Source organism: Scophthalmus maximus, chromosome 9 (assembly GCF_022379125.1).
Source record: "Scophthalmus maximus strain ysfricsl-2021 chromosome 9, ASM2237912v1, whole genome shotgun sequence".
Classification (NCBI taxonomy): domain Eukaryota; kingdom Metazoa; phylum Chordata; class Actinopteri; order Pleuronectiformes; family Scophthalmidae; genus Scophthalmus; species Scophthalmus maximus.
The window spans coordinates 8,440,007-8,463,313 of NC_061523.1; positions in this window are offsets into that span (position 1 = coordinate 8,440,007).

Consider the following 23,307-nt stretch of genomic DNA (forward strand, 5'->3'; position numbering starts at 1 on the left):
TGCTGACATGTCTCAGTACTACGAGCAAACCCCTGCTGGATGGGTACTTATGGTTCCAGAAAATGTAGCCAGCACTCATGTAGTCAGTTCTTATTAGATATTTGTTGAGAGTAATGATCCCATCCAGTACTGAGGTCAGACTATTCAGAACTGTTTACTGCGAAGCCAACTTAACTGCTGTTGCGGCGATGGTGGATTCAGCCGATACAGCTTGCTGTTAATAATGAAAATAACTTTTTCTTTTCTATTTATTTCCTAGATTACAAGAAGTAAATCAATTGGCTACCAGTCATTTTGTCAACAGTGGATTGGCGGATGTATTTACTTAGGGTTAGACGATTATGATGAGACACATCAAAGAAAAAAAGTGACGTGCTACGTATTGAAGCAGATCGGAGAAGTGTGTGGCCAATCACTGTGCAAGGTTAAGATCCACTCTCATTTTCAAATGTCATATCGCGAGGAATGAGAGTCTGAGCAGGAGAGTTGAGCTGTGAAATAAAGCCAATAGTTTAATTTAATATAATTGTTGTTTCAATTCATCACTTATCAGTATCGAGAGGTTCTGCACAGTCACTTACTACTGTAGCGTCGGATTTCACAGATGCTACAGTAGAGAGACACTGAATGTGAGAAAGAGATCGGTTTGCTTCTGCGGCGGTGGCACAACAAGGCCCGTGGAAAGCGATGGGTATCGTTGGGATTTTAACGGTACTGCTACTCTTACCAATACTGCTAATCTCCAGTACTTAAGGATACTCTTATCAGTTATTTTTAGCAATTATTAGGAGAAAAAGAGAGAAACCAAATAAGAACAAAATTTACATTGCTTTTTGTTCTTGCATTTGATTTATAAAAATGAACATTCTGAATAAAGAGTTCAGATGAGACTTTGGACGATTTCAGATTGGATACCTGAAAATACACACAACAATCAGCTGGCTAATGGTTCATTTTTGTTTAATTTATTCAACTCTGTGTGTCGGCTCCGGGCTGCTTGCATTATGTAACATAGCTGGGGCAACAACAGATTAACGACGAGCAAGGCAGTTAGCAGTGGAAGAGTCAAACTAGCAGTGGAACAAAGAACAGCTGCACATACATGGGGGGTCCACAGTTGGATAGGAGCCATGACAACTCAAGAGAGACATTAACATCCATGTATCTTGACAGAGTTAGACAGGTACTCATGCTCAAACTGAAATAACAAGATCGAAGCCAGCGACACATCACATCCTTCCAGTCATCGGATATCCAGCTGGTATTTAGCGCATTTCACTGCCAAGACGGGACATGGAAGCTGCTGACATGGAGAAACTTGTCATGTTGATTTGAGGATTCCAACAAAAGTCAAGCACACAAAAAAAGCACCAGTCGAACAAAACACAACGGCTTGAAGGGCAGGGTTAAGAAAGTGTGTCAAAGAATTGTCAGACGAGAATAAAATGCTACGAGAATCAATCTCAGCAGCATTTGTAGATGGAGAGAGTCCTACAGCTCCTATGGGATGGACATGTGGTGGATTAAAGAGATGAATGAGATGAGAAAATACAAGAATTGGCTGGAAAAAAAACAAAAAACATACTGGACTGATCAACAGAGATCAGGGAAATGAGGTGAACTGTTCCAGTGCAACAAAAGATGCCTTCAAGACAGGTCGTAGGCTGTGTCAAGACCAAAAGGGGGAAACCAGAAAAGTTAATTGAGAATAACTGAACAGAACTCCTGCATGACTTCCAGATCAAGATTGTTGCCACTCAACAGGATACTGTGGCAGAGCACGAGGAACAGAAAACCGTAGTGGTGAAATGTCTGTGGAGATTCTCATTCATCCAGGTCATGGTTATCAACTAGTGTGTTGACTCAGGAGCAACAGGACTCGGATGATGTTTCTTGAAGACGTTCATCACCTCTCTTTTAAGAGGCTTCTTCAGTTCAGAGAAGTGGTGGCAATGCTGGACCACCGGTGGCCGTGACAGCAAGGCTCAGCGAGCAGCTCCAACACCATCCGAGCTCTCCGTCCACAAATGTGCAGTTACAGGAACTGTTATAGACTAATGTCATCATACCGACATTAAAGCCTTGTTTTTATCACACCCACTTCAGCTGTATAATTCCCTTTTCTCAGTTCATTAGAACTGGTTAGGGTGTGGTTTTATGCGAGTCCTTTTATAAGCAGCATTGGGTAGGACAGATGAAAAGTCGATTGAAATGAGAACTCTGAAATGAAAAATAAAGGGGAAAAAAGCAGACAGTGCTTCTTTATGGAAAGATGTCCCCCTAAATTGCTCACAGACATTTCGTCAAACAGAAAAGCCAGTTGAGTTCAATTTGCTTCCCCCGAATTAAGGAATACCTGGCAGCGAAAAACACAATTGGCTTTGCTTTGGCATTTTGTCAATTTGTTAGCAGAGCCCATCTCCCCTTTGTCGTGCGGTTGCAAGGCGTTCTTCAATCTCACCTCAGGATTTAAGCACAGGGTGAACTCCTATGCAAACAGGTAGCGATGTGCACGGACGTGCTCGTCCATGCACACACACACACACACACACGAGCACATACAGGGACTAACAAATTAGACTTCAAGTGGTTATTTTCCACAAGGGATGGCAGTTAAGGGATGCATCAGTGAAACAAAACACGGCGAGGGCAACAAAAAACAACTTCCGAATGATGGAATTTAAAGCGGTTCTTTGCTGTTTGTGTGTAAAAGACAAGAAAACCTGTCAAAAGTCAGGTCCAGACACAGACATAAGCTGCTCGTTGGGACAACAGATGAGAAGGGGGCTGGAGAGCCTGCGGATCGACACACAGACCCCCACTCACTCATTACCATTTGCAGCTGAGACCCAGACTGTACGACTGCTCAATTAAAATAACATGTACTCAGCGTGGACTGCATGTTTTCTGAATTTCTGATTTCAACACGAGTCTTACAGTAACAATGCACATTATGTCTAAGTGTTCACGAGAATGTATGCAAATGTACTGTATGTGGCAATGAATTATGCATCTCCAAGGGTGTTATTGCACGTGGGATCGCATGTATGTTTTGAAGTTGAAAGCACCGGTGGGATTCTTAACAACCACTTGTTTGGAAATTAAAATGGTTCCGTTCTCTCCAAATGCCCCTTGCTGGTTTCACGGGAGAGAAGAGAAACTGTTTCAGCAGACCCCCTCCTGATTTAGTTAAAGCCCTGCTTCACTCCACGCACTCTTTCTCTAACGTTTCCCCGGGACATCACAGAACAACACAGACAGCTGCCTGGATCTCACTTCTTGCATGAGTATTTTTATGTTCTGGTACGTGTGACAAGTGTATACACTTTGTGACAATGTTTGACACAATGTTTGTGAGTGTGTGTGTGTGTGTGTGTGTGTGTGTGTGTGTGAGTGCGTGCGTGCTAGTGTGTGTCTCTCAGCAAACCTGTTTGACACTACTTTGCATTTCTACCCGTCGCTATACTTCTGTTGGAAAAATTCTAAGTTACAGCAGCATCAAGTACAAGTAGGTTTTATGAATTCAAATTAATAAAGCAGAAAGCAGGGTGTCCTTGTCTTTTAGGTTGAAAATCAGAAGTCTTAGTCTGCTGTACATTTAGATATCTAAAGAATTAACACTGAATAAGTTACATTTGTACAATACGTAGTTTTGTAAAAACTGTGTTGTTAATGTTCACAAAAAACCACGATGGTTTAATACGCTTCAGAGGTTGTTGGTCTTAAATTATGTGTATATGCACTACACCCATTCAGCGATATTGACGTGACAAGAGGGAGCGACTTAGTAAATCGTTCTTAATCTGGTGAGATGTCTTTGAAATTATTCAGCACGTTATCAGTTAAATATCATGGTAGAGCCATTAACATGATGTCATGGGTGCTTCAAAGGGAAAAAAAAAATTGAAGCAGCATTCCCTCCTTTCCAGCATGTGTGTCTCAGTGTGTCTTTGACGCAGCATCCATTTTCGCTCACCCAGTGGAAGTGACATACAATTGCTAAGAGTCTCTCTCAGGGCCTCAATGTGTCCTTCAGTTCAGTCCTAACTTTTGGAATAATTAAGTAAAATATTATCATGCGTCTGGACACCGCACGGGTAAAATGTGTGTAAAGAGAAAGACCAAAAATCAACCAAAAATCTAAAAGTGTTGCATCACAGTCATCCAGGAAATCAATCAATAAGCTGCCAAATAACAATTGACGGTTGTCTCCAAACAACTGTCTATCAGTCAAACAGTAATGCTCTGTGCTTTGGCAAACACAAAGCCACCCAGATTAAATTTGCACAGAAAGGGCTGCAGCGACCGAGTTATTCTTCTGGTTATCAAACGGAGTGCAGCTGCCACTGTTCTACCTTTCCATCATTACCTGTCAAGAAAAATAAAACTTAGTAGTTTAAAAACAACAGTGACATACTTTTTTTTCAACCGGCTTTCTTCCGAAGCTAGTGAAATGAGCAACGGGTTCCTCTTTTTTATAAATAACATCTTGAATTCCTTTATACTTTCAGCAACTGCATGTACAGTCTCAACCAAAAGAAAGATTGCATCGTCTGAAAAATCTAACTTTTCACCCTTAAATATTCGCTTTCTCATCCAGAATGCAGCTGGTCCCATCCCACTGGCTCCTCGCGGTGGCTTGGATCCGACTCAAGGCAATGGTATTTGCCTACCATGCTGTAAATGGTTCAGGCCCTTCCTACATCAAGAACATGGTCGAAGCTTACACCCCAGCCCATCCACTGCTCCACAAAATCCTGTCTGTTTGCTGTTATTTTAAATTAGTTCATTTAAGTTGGTTAGTAATATAATTACTCAAACGGCTGGAAATCCATTTTGGTCTGTGGCGGGAGGCAACATAAATCTTTTCCATCCAAAATGTTGTTGTGGTACCAACAGTGCTGCCGGCGAGTTATTTGGTCCAGTCAGAAGCAGTTGCTAGGCAGAGAATCGCAGAACGAACATTTCACATCCACATCACATTTTCACGTGTGTGTTAGGTGGTTTTTACTTAGCTGAACTCCAATGCAGATTACAGAGACCAGAGATCAGCGTCGGCGTGGCGGCTGGGCTTTGAGGCAAGGCTGGTTCAGGATCATCCAGAGCGCTGGAAGTTTCCTCTAAGGCACAAGAGAATAATGTGAGCACAAGCGAACCGGTTTTTCAACCGTGAACAACACACGGCGGATAGAGTAAAACGGTCTGGCAACGAGGACACGGGAAGCCAGAGCTTTTGAACCAGATTTGATGAGCAGATCAGCGACAGGTGACCAGAGAGGAAGCCACGCCCACATCCGCACCTCCTGCCACACACTCACACACAGATCCATGACAGTGTGTATTATTTGCTTAGCAGTGGATGGAGAAAACCCAAAGAAATCTTGGCTTTCAGTAGCACTTCTGATTCTGCCTTGGTTTCATTCATAGATTCGTTGTGTCTTGCCCAGTGGGTTCAAGTTCCTTAGCCTAAAATTTCCCTTGTCGTTCCAAAGGACTTTGCTTTATCTCTCTGAGCAACATGCAAGCCGCCCTCCGCCCAGGGTTGCCAGGAGTGAAAAGTTGTCCAGCTTTTCCATCATCATCTCCTTGTCCATAATATGCAGAGGGATAGGTTTCCTCCTCTCCCCGATCAGGTCACAGCTCCGGGAAACCTGCTGGCAGCCAGTGCACTGTGGAGGGACATGATGGATTTGTTTTCCCCACTCACTGTGGTAGAGTCCAGACTTCAGCCGCATGGGATCCAGCCACACTGACTCTGCAATCAGCCATACCGGAGGAATTATTGTGGCTTCTCAACAAAAAGTTCTTGAATAAAGTTGATCCGTAGGCTCTGTCATGATCGAGGGGCGACCCAAGAGTTGAGGAAGAGTGATCTGCAGACTCTGGACCATTGGGAGCCTGTCTCAACAACACGAGTGTCACTGCAAAACATGGAACAAACACATGGTTTCGTGATTTTTCGGGGGCACCATCTTCTGACACGTGTCAAAGGGCAAACTCTGGAAAAATTCACGTCTGAAAACAGCTTTAGCGGAAAGAGGCTGGGCGACTGGAAAGTCCAGCAGGTCCGGAATGCTCCCGAATATTGCAGCAGGGTCAGACGTAAAAATGTGGGAAGCACAGTGTAAAGTCCAGTCTCAACTTGGAACAAAGCTGCTCATACTCAGTGTTGTGTAACCACCGTTTAGCATAGCAGTTCATACAACTGTTATTGGATGCTCCAGAGGGCCACACTCTAGAGCTGGTCGAAATGTCAGCCATCGTGAGAAAGGGTTGGTTTGATACAATGGCAAACTGTGAACAAACAGCACATACCAGGGCAGTTTTCTCTTCAAAGACATTCCAGGTGTTGAACTCACAAATTGCAATGGAAATAGTTTTAGCGAAGCATGGCAAAAGAAAACACGAGTGACGGATTCCAGCTCGGTGTAATTTCTGTACAACTGGCCAGTTGTTGAGTATAAGTGTGGGCTAGCTTGTCTGGTTGTGAAAAGTTACAGACATTTTCAGTTGACGGTACGCGATTTGAGGTGCTGTTCAATCAAGTACTTTGAGGTCAACCGTCGGTGTGGGTTGTCTCAGGCCTTTACGATCCGTTTTATTATACATATACTTGTTTGAATCGATTGTTTTGTCTGCTTCAGACTGCATATGCCACCGGCGATGCACTTTGTAGCAGCAGGTGTAAGAGAAAGAGATTTAGATAAGAGGCGGAGAAATACAGACAGAAAGAGAAAGTATGTGTAAGACAAAGAGAATGAGATCAAGAGATAGAAGGAGAGAGAGAGAGAGAGAGAGAGGTGTAATGGCCAAGCTGTCTCTCTCCGCTCTGGGCCGGGTCATGTCAGTCTGATCTCATTATCCAGCACTTAGTCCTAGAACAAACAGCCAGTGGCCTCCTTCCCTTCCCTCCATCGCTCCATCTCTCTCCCTCCATCCCTTCCTAACGACTAGCACTGCTCATGTCCTAACAACTCGCTTGGCTCACTTACTGTCTAATGACTGCCACTCCTTATAGCCTGTGCTTCAAATCCCATTTATCTCCACTATTGTAGGCTCACATTCAGACCATTCTGTATCTATTGCCCTGGGAGAGCACGGTGGAGAGAGAGGGAGAGCGAGCAGGGGTCGGAGGGTTGGGCGAGTAAGTGGGAGGGTTGCAGGAGAAAGGTATGAGGATTGGGGAGAGAGATAACTTCCTTCTGACATAAGTCACTTTGGTAATGCGGGTTTTAGGTGTTCCCATCAATCCCAGCCTCAGAATAGGCATGTGCTCGTTTCCTCGCCTTCCTTCCTTACTCCATTTCGGGCCAGCCCTCAAGTGGCAGGATATGTTTCGTGGATGATGAGTCCTCCCTCCTCCACTTTGATGTCATCCACTCTCATCCTCTTCCTTCCTTCTGTCCCCCTTTGCTCTCCGTCTTTGTCCTGAGTGTTAATGTGTTAGATGGAGGTCTTTCACCCGGCAAGCACCATTACAGTCATTTCCTCTGTAATGTGAATGACGGCGATCCATTATTTATCTCAGACTTGCTCATTACTCCCCAGCCCATTGCATACCCTCCCAGACAAAGCGCTCACATCCACTCCAGACATTACTTTATTAAGAGGGCGAGCAGCGATGGGCTGTCATGAACGATGCTGTAATATTGCAGGTGTGGTGCATGCAATTGTTGAGTTCATCATCAGAGAGGAGAGCAGGGCTGGTCTCACTGTTCCCTCGGAAGTAAATTACCATATCCCCTGCTGGCTGGGAAAGGTCAAGACACAGCAGTACAAATACATGGAGAATTTCTTTGCAATTACTATAATTTTAATGGCACATAGAGATGGGAATGCAACTTGTCCAGATGTCCGTTCTGCAGAGGTGGAAAGCGATGTGCCTTGTGAACCCACGACAACTAAGGCTTACAGTAAGTGCCTTTACAGTAAGTGCAACCTTCAACACAACACTCTGGATGTACAGTATGTGCAACATCAAGCCTTTGGTGCTTATATTTATGATAATTGATACAAATGTACTTATTTCAAGGCTTCCAGGAACACTAATCTACATGTAATGTACATACATAATTACATTGAACTGTATGTAGTGTAATATGTAATATATATATATATACACACATATTACAGCATCTAAGCTTAAACACACTACATGGGCATTTCCCATCGCAGTGGTTAATTTATCTTTCAAGAAATGTGCTGTCATCATCTATTGCACACTACTGACCGAAGTACACACTGTGCGGCCTACAACCTATTTTCCTGTCCACATATTTTTTAATGTTAACAATTTAAGCCACCTGTCTCTTTATGTCAGTCAACCTTTGGTCGGAATCATCATGCTGTCGAGTTAGTATTCCTCTTGGGATATGGATAAGAAGGGTTCCTTTCCATAGTTGTCACATTTGTCTCATTCATGCAGTTTACTGTCTTCATTGCCAACTAGCCTTGCTATTTCCAAATGTTTCTTATTTCCCCTCAAAGACCAATATAACCATGTATAAAAGAGCATCTACACAGCACGGTCTGTTAATGCAAACAGACAAATTAATATAGGGAGAAAATGCAAAGAGAAAATGAGAGCAAAAGGAAGAACAAAGCAGCATCAGTGTTCTAATTAAAATCCCTCAATAAATGTAGTCACATCTGAGGAAACCTTTTTTTCTCTCTCTCTCTCCCTCTCTCTCTTGAGAACATTGACAAATGAACTGCAAATCAGGATAGTGTAGAGACAGTTTCATTAATCTCAAACTTTACCCAAGGTTTATGGAATGGTGCTTAATAAAGCCGCACACATACAGAATGTTCTTTGCCGTAATGATTATAGGATATTAATGTCTTCTGAAACTAATGAATCTGCAGCACACACATGACCTCTTTTGGCACTGAGCTGCATTGCAGTGATACCTCCTCACCTACTGGTGCTGGACTTCTGTTTTTCTCTCTGTGCTGGGACCCATCCCCTCACTCAGTTTCACCCGGATGCCACGGCACATTTTCCTCCCGTATCTCTCCCCTCTGCCTCCCACCCTGCCTCTGTCCGTCTGTCTCTCTGTCTCTCATTCGCACAGGGCTACAATCGCACCTCCTCCTCCTCCTCCTATCGCAGACCTCCCCCCTTTTTTTTTCTTCCCCTCATTGCCTGTGACATCAAGTGCAGTGCAGGAGACGTGAGGGATCCAGTGAGGAGGGCTCCGTCGCTGCTGTCAGACAGCCCTCAGTCACAGTCTCTACCCCTGTCTGCTGCTGAGGTACACACACATGGCAAATTAATCCCTATGCCCTGCCTTCTGCACATAGTGCTCGTGTCAGAAGTAGTGCACTGTGTAGAGACGGTGGGGGTGATATTTTGGAAAGACAGACACACTGTGGGAAGCCATTACACTTCGAAAACTCACACATAGAGAGGCCCCTAATGAATGGAGAGACTTAGGGAAGAAAGTGGATAGAACAAGCGGGCTAATGAAGGGTAAACGAAGGGACACAAATAAAGCGGCTAATGAGACAGATGCATCAACCTGCCGTGACCTTTTCCCTCTTTATCTAATCACGCGTGTCCTATTATGGTCTTTTTATTCATTGTTTACCATTAATAATAGTTGTTGCTGTCTTTGAGGGCCCCGCGCGGCACTCACGCGGACCGCAGCCTGAGTTCAAAACCATTTGTTTCACTAACTCCCATTTGTTTCACATCTGTTGATCGCGTTCGTCTGATCCCCAACCTTCATACATGGTAACCGGGATTCAGTTTTTTGCGCTGAGGAAAATATATATTTATATATTTCAAGCTTATGTGACACATTTGATGATTAGTGAATTGCGAGGTGACTCGGGGTCAAAGAAACTTTAACTCAGGTCCAGCGTCAAATCTCACAGCAGCTCAGTAGTCAATACAGTCCAGGGAGCAGGGCCGCATGCCAGTATTCCACGGGAAAAGAAAGCAAATGCCCTTTTCATTTGCCAGGTGGCGAGAGAACACCTTCTCTCTCGCGCGCAGCTGACGGATGCCACAGCTCTTTGAGTTAACCTGCGAATGTGTCTTTAAAAAAAGGAGTGTAACGTCTTATTGCGAGCAAAAGCAACGCGAACACGAAGGAACCCTAATCCTAACGAGGCGCGCCAGTGATTCCGCAAACGGAGAACCGGATCGACGGCTTCCCGCCAGATGTTCCGCCACAGCTGGATCTGCGCTGTCAGGTGCTCCAAATTGACCATACTCCATTTAATTGCTCGGTTACTTTGTTATCTTCATCCAAATGTAGCTCCTGAAATCATTTTACAAGCTGACTAAATCAAGCCGCCATATGCCTCGGTGCATTTTTTTCGCCAGCCTGGAATGAATGGAGCTCTTAGAAAACAACAACTGCTACTCTCCCCCCTTGAGTACTTGGTTCGGAGGCTGGAAACATGCTGCTGGTTTTACAGCACAATGCCTTTTCGTCGAAGATGGAGGGGCTCAACCAAATGACTAATGCTATTTTAACACAGAAGCACAACTATTAGCGTTCATGTCAGTAGCAGAGAGGGGACAAAAGACTCACGCGACGTGGATAGGGAGAACATTTTTCCGCCATGTTTCTTTGAAGGTTCTCAAAGAAAACAAGTCCCCCCGAGAGCCATTTGAAAGGTCCATACTGGAAAATGAAATTAAATAGTGGAGTGTTTGATCTTTGAAGGGAAGGTCTGTTCTTTCTCTGGAGACTTCTCCGCACCAATCACGGCTCCGGTGGCGCTGCGCCGGATCCCTGACGAGTGCAAACGTAGACACTCAGAGGGACCCCAAAGAAATATTTCTGTGGCTTTTTGATGGTATTTTAGGGCTAAAAAAGGAAAACATTTGCTTAGTAACATTAGACCCGTCCCTTCCAACGCTGTGATGGTGTGCTGTGTTCGAGGGAGAATGGGTGGTGCTTCATCAAACCGTTGCTCTCAGTACTAAGAGGTTGCTGCAGGGCAAGGCAATTTGTTGGAACACCGATTTCGGCCTCTTTTAATATATCTTATTTCTTTTATTTTTCACTTATTTTCTCTCTTATATCTCACCTGGGAATTACTGCTTCACAACAACAATGCAAGGCAAAGGCAATGTCTAAATAAAACAAAAATAGCAAATCCAATAAATGCCTCCGATCGTGTTGGCTGAGCTTTGTGGAGCTTTGTGGAGAGCCGAGAGTTACGTACAACGATAGAACATCGCGGCGTATTCATGCCACAGGAGCTGCTCTGTTGTGTGTGTTGTGTGGGAAAAGTGCAGATCCGTGTAGGTTGAGGTAAACAACAGCGTTGGGTTTGGGGGAAGGGAGGAAAGTGGCAGGACTGCAGGGATCAGAGATCAAACCAGTCGCCCGCAGTGAGAGGAGAAAGTAAAGGAGGAGGAGGAGGAGGAGGGGAGTTTGATGGGGAGAGTTACAGAGAAGAGCTCTTACACACAGCCTACTGCATTCTCAGGTGTGAGGAGGGAGGAAAGGACGACTGTCTATGTTCCATCTCATTCCTGCTGTCCTTCCCTACAATTTGGATTGTTCGTGTGCGGGTGTGCGTGTGTGCGTGTGTGTGTGTGTGTGTGTGCGTGTGTGTGTGTGTGTGTGTGTGATGGTATCTTCCAGTTTGCCTGGAGACATGGCACTGGGTTTCACAGCTAGATCAGCAGTAACAACCACTTCCACTACCACAGTTGTCACACGCTGCTGCTGCTGCTGCTAACAAAGCTACAGTGCGGCTCCCACTGGTAACACGGGTCGCATTTACAAGGATGGCAGTGTGGATTGCACCCATACTGTGCTCAACGCTTTTAACATCAGAACTCTACATCTAATTTCACATAGGCTGCATGTGTGCACAGTAATCACACACACACACACACACACACACACACACACACACACACACATCCTCTGTCACGAAATGTTTAGCAGGGTTAGAAAGCATTCAAACCCAGAAAATATTTCAAATGAGGCATACATTAAAATCAATAGCAATGATACCGGGAATTAAAGAAATAATACATTTGAACCATTTTGTTCTTGTAAAGATTTGTATTGATTTTACCATAAATATGAAATGATGATAGCAGTGGTTATTCAGTTTCCACCTCTCGACTTTCGAGCTAATCCTTATTAACTGGCTGAAAATTAAATGGGGAATTGACAGCTATTATGTGGAAAGAAGTGGCTTTAACCAGCTCAGTGTGCTTATGTGAAAATCTCCTTCGTGTAAAAAAAAGAAAGAAGAAGAATAATAATCAAGCATGCAATTAGTTTGGTGGTGATGTGGGGAGCAGTAAATACCCTCTAATACCTTGATGACAGACGACTAACACAAACACTATGGCAACCTTCTTCCTGCTTATAGATCTCTTTTGCTTATTTGCAATGTAAGCAACAGTGATAAAGGATGAAATATTTTTTCATCCCGCCGCCCCCAGAGCCACAATATAATACAAAGGGAGATAAGAAAGAGAAGAAAGAAAAAAAGGGAGCCAGAAAGGACACAGATAGATAGACAGAGAGATAAAGAAAGAGCGAGAAGGACGTGCAGGCTCGTCCCGGGGGAGGAGCTGGCCTTAATTATGCTAGTGTGGCTCATCGGTCTCCGGGCTGGCCCATGGCCTCCACGTCCTTTCTCCTCGTGGACGGGGAATTATACGTCGCGGCAGTGTTTGGCCATAGAATTAGTCTGACTGATTAACAGCTAAACACCCACAGATCACACCGGGAGTCCACGGGGACCCCGCTGCCTGGGGAGCCATGCAACAAAAAAAAAGAAAGACGCAGAGAGGAAACGAAGGGAAGGAAAATGCCTTTCGGATTCTTTTCTTTCATTCTCTGAGACGCAGCGAGAGAACTCTACCTGCTTGGTTATTTTTGGTCGGGAAAAATCACAGATGCCAAAAGGCAACAAGGGAGCCAAAGTTCTGGTAATAAAGACGGAGACGAGAAAAAGAAGCGCGGGAGAAGGAAATTGAGTATAATGGGGATAGATGGGGCAATGTAAAAGGTTGAGCGGAGGGAACAGGAGGGGAAGAGAGGAAGCCATGCAGGGACTCGCTAACGAGAACAACAACAGCAGCACTCCCCGAGTGACTAATCCGATGCCAGGAAGTATTATTAGTGACATCTTCCACTCAGCGTAGTGCCTTCCAACTACAAATGTTTGGAATGGTTACAAAAGCCCAGGAAAGAAACCAATTTTTATTACTTTGCAATGGCTCAACAGAAGGTGCACTCAAAAGGTGTTTTTTTGCTTTTTGAGAATACATTTGAAATGTTGAGAATAAAATCAAATGTTGATAGTGATGATAATGTAAACCTATTCCTTTATTCTTGACATTGACACAGCCAACCTAGGAGGATTTCAAAAATCACCCTCCTCTTTGCTTAGTTCGACTTTTTAACACTTTAACTTTTTCCTTGACATGTTAAATAAAATTTTAAAAAAAAACCTCTTCAAATTTTCTTTCATTTCTCATGCCTGCCCCTATTCCGTAGTTTTAACAGTGAAATCCATGTGCCTTAAATTACATGGTTTAAATGTGAACATGAAAAATCATGACAAAACACATCATCTTTTAAAAAGGAAGAAAGAAAGAAAGGAATTACCCTCGCAAATGGGACCACATCTATTTTACAAAAAAACACTGTATTTACAAAAAAGAGCCAGTCTGTCAGTGCATACAGCTTTTGTCCCTTTGCGAAATTGCAGAGCTTTTTGGGGATTTGATAAAAGAGGTATTTAGTGATTCTTATAACTACTAAAATGAATGAAAGGAATTAAATTTCAGTAGTAGAAAACAGAAAGTTACGGAATGCACAAAACTGGGCGAAAACAGCCCTGTTTTTATGAAAATGAAAAACATGAGTCATCCATTTCAAAGAGGATGTAGTATAACAATAAGCAACTGTGCGAACAAATTTATAACAACAAAAAAAACGTGTAACGTGTGAAACGAAATAATCAATACCATAAAAAGCTTTAACCATAAATAAGTCTTTGATAAGACAGCCCGAAGACACTGGTGCTTAGGTACACTGTCACTTGATCAAAATGCTCTTGTGCATGTGTCAACTCTCATATCATTTGCAGAGAATACTGCGGGAATAGACCACTTACAGCGTGCAGCCTCGACGTAGCCTGAAATGAATGTGCTGTGCTGCTGTGGCACAGACTTCAGAGTGCCCACGGAGCAAACGGAACGCTGCCGATGTTTGTTCTCATTTTATGATACAACCGCCGCAATGAGCTGCGAGCATCAACACCAAGTCCCCCCTCAGATCTAGTCACCGCCTTCCTGTTTTGATCACGACGGCACGACGGACTAATGCGAGGTGGCGGCGACGAGCGGCGTCGCTATTCGGGTTATTCCGGAGACGGGGCCCCTCTCTCCTCTGAACTGCGGCGACAGAGATGTTGCACGGCTTTATCTCTGTGTACAGGGGACGGGGGACGGGGGGGACGGGGGGGTCGGCCATACCTGTTCTCTTGACAGAGGTCTGCTTTTCAAGGAGGAGACAATGGTGTCGGGCTGGAGGGGCCCTGTTGTAATTGAGTATTAATGAAGGTGGCGAGGACGGGGATGCCTGATGTCTGATCTGTTAGCAGTGGCAGGGGCCTCTGCGGCGCAGGCAGCGAGCGTCCCTGTGTTTTAGAGGCTTTGGTTATCTATTATGTATGAAGGATTAGTCTCCTTCTGCTCCCTCCACCGGCGGGATATCAGCTCCTCGATAGCCTTGACTGCCAGGCTCCACACTTGTTTGCAGATTTTGAGCCCCCCTCCTCCACCACACGCACATCCCCACACACCCTCGGAGTCCTGTTTAACCTTGAAGACAGAGAGCCAGAAGTCCTGCTAACGATCAGATCCTGGTGGGAAACACCAGTCGCGGCCTCTGATACATAACTGGTGGCCCTGGTGGCCCGGGACAACGCAGGGTTAAGCGGTTAAGAGGCGAAATGGAACATGGGCATAGGCACACACAACACACACACACACACACACACACACACACACACACACACTCCCCCATACACACACATACTGTATATTCACCACCACACAAACTGACTCCTGCAAATATATATATTTATGTACAGTGGAGTCACGGGGTTCAGCTGCTCCCCGACAGCTTAGAATTGGCTTGTTTCATATGCATATGAATTTTAATAAAAGATCCTCGACGGGCCATGGTCCGGCTATGCTCCTGTAATCTCTTACAATTGAAATCCAAGGCTCACGAGATGAGAAGGAGGGGAGGCAGGGGAAGCGGGAGAGGAGAAGAGAGACAGGAGAATAGAGAGCAAAGAAAGAGGAGCATAAAAGACCTTTGTGATTCATCATTCTGAAAATGTCTCAGATGTGGAGAAGGTTTGTAATCCATCAAGATCTCTTTTCTTATTAAATTCTTCAGGATACACTTTCCACTCTCTAAATGTGGTCCACTGTCCCTTTTGATTTGATGCATAAATAGATAAAAGACCCAGAACTAAGTGAAACACCGATGCCTCGGGAGACAAAATAATGTTCATGAAATTACGCCCACGGTATACGTACGCGATATTAAAGCACTAATGTCATGCATCTGATGATATAGTGCAGACGGGTAAAAAAGCAATATGGCATTCTCACATTTCTGTATCGGTGCTGGAACTGTTTTTCCTACTTCAAGTGAAAATGTTGAATATTAGAAGAGCCTTTCAAAACTATGTCCCCACGTGTAATAACCTAAGAAACTACTGACGAAATGCTGCATTTTTTATGAAAACATTTTTTTTTACTTGATCAGGACACAAGGCACAAAATGCTGTTTACTCGTCATTCATTTTCTAAGTCTAATAGTCCCAGGATCGTTTTTTCCTGGATTTTAGTACAATGTGGAATTACTTGTTCGATTTGTGCGTCTGTGTGCTGTTGTTGAACATTTAAAAAAAAAAAAAAAAAAGCAATCACTTGTGATTCTAATCAACATCAAAATGACTATTTCAGCTCCTGCTCTTTTGTAAAACTGTCTTTTAAAAATTTGCAAAAATGTTTGGCAGGGAGGGCACAGATATTAACACTCATCTTTGCAAAGACTGGACTTTTTTGCGCATGCATTACTTAAAAAAAGAAAAGAATCACCAGTGAAATGACCATTTTTTTTCTCACTCTCGTATGGTGAAAAGTGTGCTCTGTTGCAGTGGATACTGCCGTATCATTTCTGAAGGTCAGCAAAAACGAAGAATTCCATTGAGGTCTGAATTCTTTAAAACCACTATGTTTTGGATTTGAACATATAGCCGCTCCCACCTGCCACTGTGAGTCACATATTTTGCCAAATCATCCACTGTTCAATAACTGAGTTTAGAATGGAGAAATGAAATGAGCAACATCAGATTTAAATTACAGGGTGCAGGGTTTCTTCATGTCCATGCCCTACACTGTTTCTAATAATTCATAATTCACAATGCTGTTCGCTACGGTCAGTTTAGGTAGAGCAAGGTTTTTATCAATGCAAAGGATGACAACACAACTTCATTTTGTAACCTCTGTCTGCTTCCTTTTAAATCAAGTTCAATAGTTATTATGTATCACTGCTTGTAACAAAACTCTTTGGAGTCAAATACAATTCAAGCCGCAATTATGGAGAAAGAAAAGAAAACACGGAGGAGAGAGAGGAAGGGAAAAAAAGAAACAAAGAGGGGAAAGTGAATGGGCACCGGCCACCACCAGTGACTTTCTAATGAGGTAGCAGTTGCCATGGTAACACAGCTTATTGTGACTCTACCAAAGAAAGGGGCCTTGCCCTGTACCCGTATGGTGAGTTTGTGTGTGTGTGTGTGTGTGTGTGTGTATGTGTGTGTCTTTGTGTGTGTGTGTGTGTGTGTGTCTTTGTGTGTGTGTGTGTGTGTGTGTGTGTTTGTGTGTGTGTTTGTCTTAGTGTGTGTGTGTCCTTAGCACAGCCTTGCCTCACTCTGTCCTCAGGCAGGCTTGAAGGCTGTGAGTCAGACTGAAGAAACCAGGCTGTGATAAGATGTTACCAGCAGCCCTCAGCCCAGATCTGTGCCCTTTCTTCGAGGCTCAGTAATGTTTCTGCAGCATCCCCCTGGCTCGCTCACTGTGCCCACCCCCCGACCTTGCGTGGGGGTGGGGCTACATGTCCAATTATAGCCCCAGTCCTGACTTTTCCTTTTTTTTTTTTCCGAGACTTGATTCGACCAAGCAAGTGGACCATGAGCCATAGCCTCTGTGTCTGTGTGTTGTCCCTAATGTCACTGTATTGAGTGGAAAACCAGGCAGGGGACCGCTGCCTAATGCTTCCCGATAGCTGTTAATTCAATAAGTGAGCGGCCTTGCCTTGATTTGCCCTTGTGGGGAGAGTAAATGGACAGAAAACTACATGAATAAAATGCTGAGTAGGGAGCAGGCAAAGAGAGACGGTGGAGAAAAGACAAAGTCAGAGAGGGTATCCTGGCTCATCTGATGACTAAACCACGGACCCCCACCACCCTACCTATATGACTCATGCATAAGGACACACACACACACACACACACACACACACACACAAACACACACACACACACACACACACACAAACACACACACACAGGCACAAATATTGTCATTAGCATTTCTCTAGTTGTCATTGTTGGTCAGGAAACCAAGGCATCAAAAAAGCCTCACTCATTGCTTGAAATGTGTAAACGTACGCACATTATGCATATTCACGTCAGCTTATCTTTTCATATTTGAGTGTGAGTGTGAGTATGTGTGTGTGTGTGTGTGTGTGTGTGTGTGGGTGTGAGAGAGAGAGAAAGAGGGAAACAGAGTGAAGTGGGTTAATAAGGCTAGAGATGTATCCTCCCTCACCCTTATTATGTCCTATACACTTGAATAAATTCTCCGGCGAGGAGCTTCTCCACAGTGTGGAGAATTGTCTTCGGCTTCACCACTGCCCGTACTTGACATATGAACCCACATGGGCTGAAGCCCTGCGGGCCCCCGGGGGGTTTTTTTGGACCCCACAGACAGGAGAGATAAAGGAGAGGTAAAGCCCCCCCTCCTGCAGATGCAGCGCAGGGTGACTGCCTGTCTGCTGCACAGATTTGTTGTTTTGTAAGAATGAATACAAGAGAAATGCAGGTGAAAGGTTGAAAAACTCTATGGATTTTGTTGATTTTAAAACTTAAAATTTCCCTGGTTGGTCGACGGAGGGTTTGGGATAATGGTTCAGCTCAGAGCAGGTACTGCTTTTTGTTGCAGTGAGAAAAAAAAGCACGAGTATACAACCCTTACTATATCCTCAAATAAACCTGAATTTTTGGCCAACATGGCTTAAAAAATCTCATTCCATATCTGTGTTGGTCTCCGTCAAGTCCTAGTATTTGTTTCCTTAGCCACTTAATGCTCCACTGTGCTCACTGCAGGGTTGGTTTCATAATATAAATATCTTTTGGTCCATGTTCAAATCTTGTCTTAGGTGCAAAGGAATGGAGGGGGAAATGCATATTCTGGTGCCTTCTATTTTTACTATCGAAACCCGTGTTACTATCAGTGTCACTGGGAGCGACGACCAACGTTAACCGGACGACTTGTTCTATCATGAGATATGAAAAGGCCGGGTGCAGAATGTATTTCAGATGTACAGTATACACGGTGCAGCAGGTGGAAACAATCGTTTTTGGTTTTTTTCTCTTCATTTTTATGATGGCCCTGCGCTCCACCCTCAAAGCCAACAGAAAACTCTTGGGCGTCCGCCCCCTGATATTTCACTATAGATTCTCCATCTTGCTGTGTGACAGGACTTTTATTCAGATGGCTGCTGCTGGCGCTGTTTTGAGAGCAAGGGGATTGGCATGTCATACTGGTGGACGGGTGGGGGGTGGTGTTTCATTTCTGCAATCCTGCAGACGAGCACTCATCAATTAGTCTGGTCTTTGATGATAATGTAGCTGTTTTCTGTAGCTGTTACATTACACTCCATTTAATTTACAACAGGCGGCACACACTGTCACTGTGAAAAACAGCATAATGGAATAAAAAAAAACAGGATTCATCCTGTCAGTGCGTGTCAAATTGTTTTAGGCATAATTAATAGAAGTTATTTTAATGTTAGACGCAGATCAGATTTACAGTACACAAACATGTGTGCTGCATCCATGGGAAATCATTTATAGTCATTGCGCTGTGTGCACTTTATGAATTCCCTGGTCTTAAAGATGAACACGCCACTCAGTAGAGCTCTCAAACGGAATCTGAATATGCAATCCTTTCTCGCAGCAGAATGAGAGGTTTAGCCCAGCGGGAGACGGGGGGTTCTGAGATCTCCTTACATGAGACGTGAAGGTTCTAAGATCAAATTCCTCCAAGCCATATAGGCCTTGTGAAGGGAATACTGAGATGGGCTCTGAGGCATCTCTTTCCCCTCCACAAGTGGAGTGTGGGATTCTCCCGTTCCTCCGCACAAACAGATCCATCTGACGTGACAGACCTTAACCCCTGAGGGCCCACTTAACTCGCAGCCACATTAATTGACGGCCCTCGAGAAGGCGCTGCAGAAGTGTTACACCACGCCACGCGGCATGAAAAAAGAAAACGGCGGATTTGGAGCAAAAGAGAAACGCGCGTCACGGGTTGAGATTTGATGTGTTTTGAAGCCGATGAAGTGGGGGACTGTGATGTGTGTTCCGCAGATCATTAGGCTGAATCAGCCGAGATTCGTCTGAAAACGCGGCTTTTGTGGGACAATTCTCACAGTTAGCTGGTTACCGTTTTCATTGTCTCTGCTCTGCTGTGCGTCTCCGCTCTGCTCCCTCTGCATGTAACGTGGATGGTATTCTGAGCATGCTTCTTGTATTCGTGTTGCTTTCACGGATCTCCATGGAGATAAAGTTTGCCTCCCGGTATGTAATCATCCTCCTCCAGGAGAGGGCAAGGATCTCCGAGAACACGGCGAGAGCATGTAGGCAGGCACAACGTATGCACGGGCGGAGGGGGGAAGAAGAAAAAAAGGACGCGCACAAAGCAAACACCTTCCTTGCGTTCACCTCGTTGTAACCCCTGTGTTTACTACCAAGAACAACACTTTCACTCCTTCTCAGTCTGTGTGAGGATTAGTTCGCTGGATAGAGGCTGATAACACAGACCTAAAGGAATCTGCGGCTCCTCCCTTTACAAATGTCAGATAAAGTCATCATCATCATTTTATTACACAAAGCCGATTACTCCTCCAGCCAGGCGCGCGTGGGGATAAAAGTGGGGATCGGGTGGAGAGCCCTGACATAAATTGGATTTCCGCTCGCCTATATCCTTAAATATAGATTTATTATCCATTAACACGCCAGTATCCCCTGCTGGTTGCAACATGGGGATTTTCTCTAATGAACAGAAATCAGGGGGTATATGAAAAAAAGAAAGAAAAAGTGTAAATTACTTTCTGGGGCTTCATTGAATTTGGAGCAGAAAAATGTAAATGAGTCAAAATGTGCAGGGAAGGATTTTTGTTCCCACTACTAGTATGGGAATTGAGCTATTGCGTGAGATTAAATACGTTTTATTTTATTTTAAAACAAAACCGTGCATTGCTCTATAGGAGTCCTGGCTAAATAACGTGATTGTGAGTGGGTTTGACTATTGTGCACATAAGCATGTTTGCATGTTTGAGTGCAACTGAACATGCTTCTACTGTACAGATATGTACGTACAGCATGTGTGTGTGTGTGTGTGTGTGCAGCTCCAGTCCCTGCATATGTGCCTATTCCCATATCTCCCTTAGCGTGTGGATGTATCGAGGGTCAGAGTTTGTTTCTGCCCCTGGCTGGTTGCTGTTGGCGGGATTAGCGACGGGACAAGATGTTCAGTAAAAGCCCCCAGTTAGCCACGCCAAACGTTGCATAATGCTCCATTTAGCACAGCACAAATTTGAGGATTTACTCTCGGACCTCTGACCTATCTCAAGGCCCTTTCTGGATGGATCAACCTGCAGTGCGTTTTAGCAGATGGATAATGTTTGTGGGGATTTCCCTTTGGCTTGGTGGCCAATATTAGTTTTTGCATTTAGCCCGTGAGCGGTTCTTTCTGCTTGTATCACAGCTGACGAGACAAACCGGCGGCTGGTTCGCTCTCACCTATGAATTTTCAACAGCCCCGATGTGAAGTCGATTCATGCGGCGCGTGCTTCACCCAGCGTGGAGCCGCACCGCACAACGGCACGGCGCGGCGTGTACAGCCAACCCTCCGCGCCTACTTCAGAGAAGAATGCGATGCGTGCCATTCATTATAAAGCATGGATTCACAGACGTGTGAGGGGCGAGGAGGAGGTGATCTGTTCTCTCTCAACCACCTGAGAGTGGAAACTACCCGACTCCTCGCCGTCTCCGAGTGCTGTCCAAAGTGACAGGCAGGGGAAAATTGTCTGGTTGAGCAATAATTCAAAAGTGTAACCCCTGGCTATCGGAGAACTGTGCAAACAGCACAGCCCATCAGGCTCAGTGAAGCCCACTCCGAAGCATGTCGGGGCGGGAAAAAGGTGAATTTATGTATTCCCTGGCGGCGGCCAGGCGTGTGGCCTAATTCTCACATAAAGGAGCCTTTGGAAAAAGTTTTGTGAGGCAGACTGAGGATACTTCCTGGAGGAAACGCTGTTGTGTGGTACTTTTATTCTGGCTTTTTCCATTAGCCACCACGATTTGCTTTAACTGTATATCTTTGTGCCTTGTCCTCTCACCCACTCCTTATTTATTTTTTTCAGAAGCGCATTTCTGTTTATCACACCTGTTTCTCACCCTGCCAAATTCTTCTCCCCACGTTTTATTCCATCCCTGGGTACCTGGCTCTCTCTCCTGCGCTGCATGCTGTGCTCGTGCTCCCTCCCTCATTTTTTCCCCCCCTGCCTCCCTCCCGGAGATAACTCTAAGTCATCTTCACATTGAACTACTTTCGTCTCCTCTCTCTCCATTCCAGCCATCCCTTTATTGACTTCTACTTGTCCTCCCATCCATCCTTTCCATCTCTCCAGGCTTTTAGAGTGAATGATACAGATAGATGCTCTCTGCACCCTTTCTCAAAGCTCTCACACAATCAACAGCCCGTGCACTCAGACGTCTACCTCTCATCTCCCTTCCTCTCTCACACGCACACACACACACACACACACACACACACACACACACACACACACACACACACACACACACACACACACACACACACACACACACACACACACACACACACACACACACACACACACACACACACACACACACACACACACACACACACACACACACGGATCAGAGAGGTGCAGTTTGATGCAATGGGGGCAGCAAAAACACGTCAGTTGTTTTCTTGAGCATGCGGCCTATAGGGGACAGATTTAACTTTGTCCAAAATAGAAGTAGTCATTTCGCACTGGGGCACAAGACGCTGCCAATTCCTCATTTACTTTTTGCAAATATTTAGCTCTCTTATTTAAGTGAAAGCAGCAACAACATATTGCTAAAATTCTAAAGTGCAAGTAAGAGTCAATTCAAAATGTTATTCACAGGGTAAAAGCATACATATTTTAACAGCAAAAATCTACTTACATGAACATCAAAAGTAATTCACAATGCACCAAAGTATTCCACTCTTACTATTATTGCATACTTTCTACCAATGTTTCGATCAATGAGCAGCATTCAATGCTGTTTTGGTTAAAGATGAGCTGAATTGAACTGTTATGTCCTTTTGGCAACTGGCGCAAACCCTCAGGGGCTCTAAAGGCCAGTTGAATTATTTATTTAATCACACATTTGTGGGGTAATTTGCGCCACTAACGCACAGTACAGACTTAAAATGATAATGTCCTTCAAAAGGCTGCCGCAGTGCATTATTACTTATTACTGTACTGTAAAATTCACATCACTTTTGATGCTGTTTTCATAATCATTGAGATTTTCAGTAGTGGCATAAAGAGTTAGTATAGTGACATTTTCATTAGTTTGTATTTTTTTTATTAATTATTTTCAGTTTGTTGTTCGTTTGGTGTTTGATTTCCGCTCGGTTTGAGTTAGTTTTTAAATGTATTTGTTTAGAGGAATTAACTAGTTTTTGTTTAGTTTTCGTCTTTGTTTTAGTTTTCTAGGTATTATGAGGACAGTCTTGATTTATGGAGGTGGAAAATGTTTCCTGTGCAGAAGCACTGAGGTAGAATTTGCTGTGTTTGTGGAGGTCCCGATGCTGCTGCTGTCTGACTGTGAGCCGACGTTAGCAGCAGTCGATTCCTGGAACTTTTCACACACTCCTCGTGCTTGGTAGGGGAACTTTAAATTTAGTGGCTGTAATCC